The 10531-nt window shown below is 36.5% G+C and overlaps 1 pseudogene; it reads left to right on the forward strand.

Annotated features, from left to right (window-relative positions):
* The first annotated feature begins 7939 nt into the window (after nt 1-7939).
* Nucleotides 7940-10223, forward strand: LOC149199136 (putative ubiquitin conjugation factor E4; annotated as a pseudogene).
* Nucleotides 10224-10531: the final 308 nt, after the last annotated feature.

A 10531-nucleotide genomic window follows, 5' to 3' on the forward strand; every position in this document is an offset into this window, starting at 1 on the left:
CCCCTAAGCAATTTACCACATTTGCTCGCAATATTAACTAATAAATTATTCCAGCATTATTTCTATTATAACTCACTAAAATAAAAAATGTATCCACTTAAAGAGTGTTAATATTAGAGAAATAATAAGTTAAATTTATATCAACCACATTTTACTAATGTGATGGTGCTAGTAAGTTCAAGTTATAAGTAACCCATATATGTGTGTGTGTCCTCGTATTAGTATTTTTTTTTCTTTTTTCTTTTTCTTTTTTCTCTGAGGAAAAAATTGCAACTTTCTATTAAAAAATAAAAAGTTGCATTAGTACATGCACACACATTTGTTTACTATCCCAAAAGGCCATTTCTATGTGCTTAAAGCACACATAGTAGCCTAGCTACTTGTAAATTGCCCAACCCTGAATTACATTTACCCAGATAAACTGAGTTTCTCTTTTTTGCCTTTTCTCCTTTGTACTTTTTCCCAAACCCCAAAATTTGAAGTGGTCATTACAATTGCCAATTCTTCTCTTTCTAATTTTACTGGCACTTATTTATCTTAGTTAGAACCCTCAGATGCATTTGTTCTCTTTATTTCAACTGCTCCTTGGTTGTTGTCGATTCCCCCGTGTTGTTTTCCTGGAGACTGAATCATTGCTAAATCGTTGACTTTGTTGACATGACTTACAAAATCATTTTGCTTCTCTACACCCTCCTCCACTTGGGAGCCTTCTTGATTTTGTTCCTCTGGTTATTGATGATTCTCATCCAATTCTTTGTCTTTGTCACCTGAAAAAAGGTGAATCTGGAAATTTCCATCCCTTAGGATTTTGTGATCTTTTCTTTGTCCTTTTTTCGCTTAAGGGAATGAATTATGCAAGTGCCCTGTCTAAATGTTAGCTTCAGCACTTGAAATATGTATTTTCAAAATATAACAATTGAGTCCACTTGAAATCTTTATGAACTAGATGGATGTGATTTTGTAGACCTTTACTAAGGGGCATCTCATCGCAAATGTGGGCATAGGTAAAATTTCTTTTCTTAATTCTTTATTGATCCATCTTTTGAAATCTCCCCAATGCATTTCCAATATTTTCCAAAAATTGGTGGTGCCTATTATAGATCCATTTGGGCACATCACTCCCATCATCCATATCAGTGTTTTAGGGCTCATCAAACCCTAATTTCAGTTGCTACATGCCCTAAACAAGTCACCCTTTTGAATGCCTCCTTCCCAGACAGTTTCATGACTTGAAGACATCCTGAAATGACCTCTAAAGGGACCAATGCAGGTAGGCCCATGTAAGGGTGCATTGCAGAGCAGTTGAGTCCATGCCAAGGTGCTCTGCAGAGCACTTAGGCCCTCTTTCACCTGCGCTGGGCGAGATTGAGCGAAATTCACATAGGGTTTGGGGAATATTCTTATCTCTTGGATTCATCTAGAAGTTTCCCCCACTTATCAACTCCTATGAGCTCGAAAATGAATGAGGAATGAGTTAAGATGCATCCTATCCTCTCATCCCTTCCTCCATGGAACTAATTCTAAGTATGGAAGGCCATTCAATACCCCCATTTATGACATAAACTCCTTCATTCTCTTATAAATTGAACACTCATCTAAGTGATCAAGGGCTAGACTATGTTGAATTATAATGAGATAAAGTTGCTATGAGAATTGGCTTTGAGACAAGTATTGTTATGCTACAAGTTTGTCATGCTTTTGATGTGATGTGGATGGGTTCCAAGCTAGAGGAGTGACTTCGAATCAGACATGGTGGTTGTAATTCCTTCTTCTATTCAATAAAGTATTTGAAACTTTTTCCCATATGATTGTATTGTTATATGATGCTTATATGTGTGAATGTATCTGATTCCATTTACTTGTATTCAATAGATCTTTTTCTTTGATCGGTTCTTTATCTTGTGTTTATGTTTACAGGTACTTATCAAGCGTGTTAAGTACGGGAAGGAGCGACAGGATCGATACAAAGGAGCCAAGAGGAAAGCAGAACTACAAGTAGGTCTTCTCATCTTCTTTGTCTTATCTATTTCTTATAGGAAAAGGCAAAAGTGATTTAAACTGTTGTTCTAGATATGGCTACTTATCTAGGGAATTAGTATTTATCCGTAGATACCAAATTGTCCAAAACAGTGCTAGAAAGGAAGAGGAAGATTGTGTAATCTTGCCCATATCGACATCTTGGTGACCATAATTGTTGTGGCATCAAAATTTGGAAACCATGGAGTTACAAAGCGACCTTCCCTTCCCCAAAAACCATGGTCCCTTGTTTATGATGTATTCTGGGTTTTCCTGGTTGTTGAATTGAACCACACAAAATCCCTTCACTCACAAATAAATATCACATTTGTTGGTCTATTTGAGAATATCCATTGATGTAGATCTTTAGATTTGGACCATAAACCATTAAATTGGAAAATAAGAGCTTTGGCTTGAAGGATAGAAGAAAAACCAAAAGCTTCAAGCAAATTTATTGATGTATCTAGTGCTTTCTCCATTTGCTCAACTAGGTAAGGACCTAGGATTGTCAGATTTTGGGTTTTTCTGTCTGGTGTGGCAGCTTTCCCTTTCATTTCATGCTTAAATGAACCTGAACCTTTGGTAACAGAATTTGATCTAGGTGGATTGCTCATTCCTGGAGCTCCACCTCGTAACCTCAAATTTATAATGGTTGTCGAATTACATTCAATGTCGTAATATTTTAATTTGATGACATCTTATAATGATTTACCCTCATATATTAGATTATGTATATTTGTTGAAAATACCCAATTTTTCCTGCGCCTTATTTTTCAAATCTATTACTAGATCCACTGGCCAAACTCCTATAAGGAATGATTTTTCGTTTAGGGTATTCAAAAAAAATTGAAACCCTTCCTCAAGATCCATACTTGAATCCTAAAAATTGTGGCTCTGATATGAATAAAAAGGGGCCCATATTGTAGATCTAGGGTGGATCTATTTCAAATTTTGTTTACCCAATCCATCAACTAGTTGCATAAAAGAATTATTCAATACCCGAGCTTCTAAAAAATGAGTAAAAGCATAGTGTTGGGCATAAAACCATCAACCCAAATTGCAGATTAAAATATTTTCCAGTGATGGGATGAAGATCTGAACTAATGCCACCTGATTTGTGAAATCCAACTGCAGAAGGAGGTCGTAGTATACCCTGTCATCATACACCACAAGTAAGAACCAAATCTCAATGGTGATTTCAGAAGAAGTGCAGCCTGCGAAGATCCCACCACCATAAACCACCAAGTTTTTCAGAATCTCTCCAAAGATACCGCCATCATAATCCATAGAGTTGTGTCAGAGCTTAACGTCATATGCAGAGAAGTGGAAGTCTGCAAAAACCTTAGCCATTGTGAATTCCTCCCCCATTCTCCTAAATACATTCACCTATTATATATAGGTCCTCGTATTAATCTTAGTAATATATATATATGGCTTTAGTGCTTTTGTTGGGGTTGTCCAAGATCATTTCGATTACCTATGTTGAGGGGGATATATATCCATATCTATCTGAGATATGATCTGGTCGACTGCGTAAGTCCCACGAATAGCAACTGATATGGCCAGGGAGAGTATATGGAAAAAAAGTTCTTTTTTATCTGATTAGTCAGTGATCTATCCCAGTTAGTCCTTTTTCCTATGATGAATTGATGCACAAAGAGAGAGAGAGAGAGAGAAATTTTCCTTAACGATCCATCACATAAATCTTTTAAATTGATGACGCGTTTCGAACTAGCTAATGTGGTTGATCTTTGTTGAAGGGGATATATATCCATATCTATCTGAGATATGATCTGGTCGACTGCGTAAGTCCCACGAATAGCAACTAATATGGCCAGGGAGAGTATATGGAAAAGAAATTTCTTTTTTATCTGATTATTTAGTGATCTATCCCAGTTAGTCCTTTTTCCTATGATGAATTGATGAACAGAGAGAGAGAGAGATTTGCCTTAAGGATCCATCACATAAATCTTTTAAATTGATGACGCGTTTCGAACCAGCTAATGTGGTTGATCTTTAGGATGAATATATATCTCAATTCGTCTTTAAGATGAACCACATTTAGATCTTTGAAAAACTCTACTCACAAAAGCATATATATATATATATATAAAGAGAGAGAGAGAGCTTGTATTAATATTAGTTAATACTATTAATCAAAATATATATTTCACTTATGTGAACCATTATATATTATTATGTTCATTTTTATTTATTTGGTTATTAATGGTAATAATATTTTTATTAAATATTCCCTTTGAGTTCATCTGTTATGGTTTGTTTTCCAATGAAAAAATCATAATTTTCTAGTGGATTTCAAAAATTACATTTTGACTTTGCCATGGTTACTTTGGAGAGACCATTCATCCATATAATTTATCAAAAGATACATAGTTCCAAATACAATTTACGAAACATGAGCTCTCAACAGAAGCAGAGAGACCAAAAGACCATTCAAACAATGAACCAAACAGAATCCACGACACTTGTCCACTGTGAAGATCATAATTGTATATGGTCCGCCTTGACTAATTCGTAAACTGTTTTGGATATTCCAATGGATAGTTCGTCAGGACAAATCTGATGATATTATATTAAATTTTTGAGATTCTACACTATTACAATTTTATTGAACTTTAAGATATGTAGATTTAACTATAATTAGTGTGTGCATGCGAATGGAAATTATGCATAAAAGTAGAGAATGAAAAATAATCTCACACACACATATAAGACACAAGTTATGCTCTCTGGGAAACCCTTTCGGGAGAAAACCCAGTTGGAAGGTGAGGTCGCTTCGCTCTATTTCTTTGTATGGAAATATGGTTGCAGGTACAAAGAAGTAATGTTTGTGGCTCGTGGGCTGCTACAATGCAAAGATCATCTCTATGTTCTCTACCTGCTATCTCTCATGGCTTTCTTTGATCAACTATGGAACAAAATGCTCTCGAAAGAATGGAATGTCTCTTCTTCTGAGTGGCCCAGTTATAACACAACCCACTAGCCTACTGATGGTTAATTTTGATAACATTAACTCTTAAGTAGAGTTACAATATAGACTCTTCTAGAGTCTTTTACATCATAATCATGTGGCTAGACTTGTTTCCATGAATAATGGGGGCTGACGAGACATCCTCTCGAACTATAGGTGTGAAAACAGGAAGGTCAACTTCTGAGTAGCATAATTTTTGCATACAAACCCTGATTGATGCGCTTCTTGCGCTATTGGAAATATGTTTGTGTGTAGAATAACATGAAATGGTGCTATGCTAAAGTAGTAAATATTTACCCCCAAATGACGTCGTTTGATGCCTCAAAACTCTTCTAGAAGGTTTCAAACACTATTTTTCCAAACTGGGTTACACCGATAAAAACAGTCCCATGAGTTGATTCCTCCACTTTTTCCACTCCAAATGCATCGAGATAGATGAAAAACAATATGATAATCTAATACGGATTACACCTCTCCATTTTAAGAGTTTTTTGGTCCCCAAAAGCTACTACTAAATGAGGTGAGGAAATTTTTCCTCCACCTTCTCTCTGGTGTATCATTTAGCTTTGCCTATAAGTTGTCACTTCAATCCAATCTACCAAAGATCACGCTTCTCTTGTCTTGTAATTGTAGACCTCCTCTACAAAATTGTATCTTCTTTCAATTATGCTTGAGCATCTGGTGCCAAATCCTCCACAAAAGGTAGGACGTGTTCCTCTTCCTAATCTAGCATGGAAGGCTCATAGAGTTTCAAATTCTCTACATTCACAACTGAGTAAATGCGCATATATGGTGGTAAACTGAGTCGATATGCATTATCACCCACCATTTCCAATATCTCAAAGGGACCATATATGAGAGCCTTGATTTTATTACTAGGCCCCTTGTAGCCTCTCCTTGTTCAACTATAGCCATACTCTATCTCCCACCTTGAACGATTTCTCTGTTATGTGTTGATCATGCTTGGCCTTATACTTATCCTATGACTTCTGCAGTGTTTCTTGTACCTGTAAATGGATATGCCTGATGTTCTCTATAAATTATTCAGCCCTCAAAGAATCTCCTATAAGATCTTCCCTCACTCCTCCTTGTTGCCCATATGAAATATCCAAAGGTGAAGGTGGAAAATATCGAAAACAAGTTTGAAATGGGGACTTCCCTGTAGAAGTGTGGACTGCTCTGTTGTAATAATGTTGTATATATACCATATTTTCATCCCATGTCTTCGGATGCTTCTGGTTGTATCCCCTAAGAAGTTGCACCAAACTCTTGTTGACTACTTCTGTCTGCCCATCTATTTGTGGATGGAATCTTGTAGATCTCTTCCACTTTGTGTCCATCTTCTCCCACAACGTAGTCCAGAATGCACTAAGAAATCTTGTATCCATATTCAAAACTATGCTCCTTGGTATCCCAAAGTGCACCCAAATCTGTCCAAAGAACAAGTTTGTTGCTTCTTGCCCCCTAATGGTATTTTTACAAGGGATTAGAACAGACATCTTACTAAACCTATCAACTACCACAAACTGGTAGTCATGTCCCTTCATAGTTGTTAGTAAACCTCCCACAAAGTCCATGGAAATTCTTTCCCAAGGACGAGTAGGTACATGTAAGGGATGATGTAGAACCTTTTTCTTGTTGCTAGGCTTGCTGGTACAACAAAGCATGCATCCCCTTATGAACCTACCTACCTACTCTTGCATCTCGCAAAGGTATGCAAGTTAGCCATGGTTTTCCCCGCACCATAGTGTCATGCAACCTTGGAGGTGTGAGCCTCTCTAACAAGCTACAATCAATCACCTTTAGGAACACATATCTTATCCAGCTTGTAGAGTAACTCATCCTAGAGATGGTAGTCAATGGTGTTGTCATCATCGTGCACATGACTCTGACTCTGCAACTGCTGATACACCTCCTTGAATTCCTCATCCTCTGAATATGCCTCTTTTTATGCATCATGGGTGAATGGATCCATGTGCATAAGAGTCCCCAAAGTTGTGATCTTTGATGTGGGTGGCCTTGAAAGCATGTCGGCCAACTTGTTTGTGTTTCCCTTCTTATACTTGATCACCAAATGAAACTGTTGTAAAAACCCCATCCACTTGTAATGCTTGGTCTATTGTAGTTTATTTTTGCCCTGCAAATATTGTAACGATTGGTGATCTGTGTGGATTACTATCTCCTTTCCCATCAAATAATGCTTCCACTTCTTCACAACTTGCGCCATGGTATAGAGCTTCTTGTCGTAGATAGGGTAGTTAAGGACTGCCCCATGAAATACTTAGAATGGTAGCATAAAATTCTTCCTCCCTAAATCAAGACAACTCTCATAACATACCCACTCGCATCTATCTCCATTTCAAGGGATCACTGCAAGTTTGGTAATTCAAGAACTAGTGCTTAGCTTATCTTCTTTTTAGCTCTTTGAAATCCCTTTGCTGACCTTTTCCCCATTGGAAACTCTTTCCACTTGCTATTATGGCATGGAGCGGTGTTGTGTTATGAACATAAAATTGTATAAAATAAAACAAACATAAATAATGAATAATCAAAATAATGATTATTTAAATAGTCATTAGTTAACTAAAAAGGCATGTCTAAAAGACATGCCCAATCATGAAAGGAAACCCGCCTAGGTATATAAGCAAGGCATCATTGTAACATTCGATCATCCTTGTATATATATATATTATTTACAAATACATTTGTGTATTTTACATTAAAGTCAACAAGTTATAAGTCTTGTTGCTTCAGTGGTATCAGAGCCATGCGAGTCTTTGAACGTTTTGTTCACCGCACAATATGTCGTTAAGTTTTCACCTGAATTCATTAAGAAATTTAGTAAAATTCAAGAAAAGCTTCAACAATTAGAAAAATCATGTGCAAAAGTTATATCACATCTAAAGGAAATCAATAATAAGGAAGATGATAATGACTGTGAAGAAACGAAACAAGGAGAAGGAGGAGAAAAAGTGTTTGATCAGAATGGTGATAATGAAAATGAAAATGTAATAGATAATGATGAATATGAAAACGATATAGATCAAGATGCTGATCCAGATGAGGATTATTTTTAGAAACAAGGAGATGAACAATATCATAACGATGGGGGAGATGTTGAAGAAGACATTGATGATGATGAAGAGGAAAATGTGGAAGAAGAAAAAGAAGAAGATATTTTTGAAAATAATTATGAATATGACATATTTGAAAGAGAAAAACTAGATTATGGGAAAGAGGAGGAAGAAAACCATGATCGAAATGATGAGAATAATGCACAAAACATTACATTTAATAATGGAGAAGATAGACCTGATCATAATGAAGAAGATCCACATGAAGATGAAGATGACCTCAATAACGATTGTGATGAAAAGGATAGTCAAAAGGGGTATATGAAAACTAAAGAAGAAAATACCTTTGAAGAATATAGTTTGGATCCTATATTAAAATAGTTGTATGAAGATTTGAAATTAACCACGAGGGAAGTGGCTTCACCTCTTCAAGACTTTCAGAAGCCCTTGAGAACCCTAAAAAACTAATTGATATTCATGTTTGTGAAAAATATCTAGTCAATCATCCATCTTGGATATGCAAAGGCAATGTTGTGGACGGACGACTCATTGAAGTTGAAAGTATACTGGGACCCTTTTTCCATGTCAGTACTTTACCTGATGTGTTTACAAGAGAAGAACACGGTGTTGGGAACCAATGCTTTTCTCAAGCTGAGATTCGTCGTCAGGTAGATTTACAGTCCACATTCACTACAAATAAGACGGTTATGCATCAATTATATGAAGGCCTCCATAATGTTTTGTATCATCTCTTAAAGAATTCAAATAAGCATGAAAAGGTACTTGAATACTTGGCAGAAGTCATTGATAAAAATGCAGCAAGGGCAAGAATCAATATAAATCCTCTTAAATGTGCCAGTGCTAGCATGTTTGTGAATCTCAGTGTTGTTATGCTAAAGCTTTGTGCACCATTTCTAGAAGATTTGAAAAAATTGACCTTGATTGATCCAAATTATATCTTGCACAACAGTCGTCTTGATTTTCAAAGTTTGACAACACTTCATGCATCATCTGAAGAGATTGCAGCTTGGGTGGATAGAGGGAACTATTCACGTACTGAAAGTTTCAGGCAGTTTCAACAACAGAGGGAACAAGAGGAACGTCGTGTCTTACGATCTCAAGAAGCCACGAGTTCTGGCAGTAACCATGCTTTTGATTCTGTTATCTCTAATTCCATACGTAAATCCTCGAGTGATGAAAGATAGACCATATATTTTTTGTTACTGAATGTTTTTTCGTGACAACAAGAAGACTGAACTTAGGTATTTTGAGAGCATACCCCGACTACAAGAGCCTAATGCATGATCTCTCGAGGAGTAAATATGCACTTGCCACACTAGAAGCCCAATGTGGTGCAGGAGCTCCTCCACAATTAGAGCAAGAAATTGCTAATGCAAAGACAAAAATTGATTAGTTATCTCAACAAAGGATTTGCTATGAGGCTCAAATACTCAGGGATGTGCCACTTCTTCAACAAGATTTAAGCTTCTACAAACTAATGTTGATATTTCTAGTTAACCATGTTGGTGGATTTAAAATACCTCTGCCTGTTGAATGCCCAATAGAATTTGCCTCCATGCCAAAACACTTGGTGGATGATGCAAAGGAGATTTTACTTCTTACCTCTCGGGTTCCAAGGTGTTTAGACGGTGTTATGTTGGATGTTTTCATAAATTTTTATTATCATGTTTATGGCGAGTCCACTTTATGTCAAAAACCCTGTTGTAAATTACGCACAACTGATATCGCATGAAATATCGCAATTCGAGAAACTTTGTATTATTAAAGACATTTCTCGCACATTAAAATCCCTAGCATTATTCAAAACCTATGGTGGGTCTCTGTACAATATTTTGAAAGCATATGACGTGTATGACAGAGCCCGCACAGGATATATTCAAGGAATGAGTTACATAGCCAGCTTGTTCCTTCTTTACATGAACGAGGAGTCAACATTTTGGACGATGGTTGCAATGTTGAATAAGTTGAAAATGTGTTGTATATATTCAGAACGTGCTCCTCTTTTACAACAATTCTTCTTTCAGCTCGGAATGTCGGTGAAGATACAGCTGCCCAGGTTGGGTCGTCATTTTGAGGAGCAGACGATCAGCCATCAATGTATGCACGCAGGTGGTTCCTAACTATTTCCTCTGCCATCAAAGCGTCGTGCCCCTCGTCAAATGGTTGCATCGATACACCGTGGACATCTAATTGGATCGATATATATATATATATGCACGCAGGTGGTTCCTCACTATTTCCTCCGCCGTCAAAGCATCGTGCCCTCGATCAAACAGTTGCATCCGTACACCGTGACGTCTAATTGGCTATACATGCATATATATATATATATATATATATATATATATATATATATATATATATATATATATATATATATATATGGTTGTATAATTGCATTGGTATACATAGATTACACCGGGTGGAG

The sequence above is a fragment of the Pinus tabuliformis genome, chromosome 2_1 (assembly GCF_031772625.1).
Source record: "Pinus tabuliformis cultivar Carrire ecotype Pingquan chromosome 2_1, CPIR1, whole genome shotgun sequence".
NCBI classification, from domain to species: Eukaryota; Viridiplantae; Streptophyta; class Pinopsida; order Pinales; family Pinaceae; genus Pinus; species Pinus tabuliformis.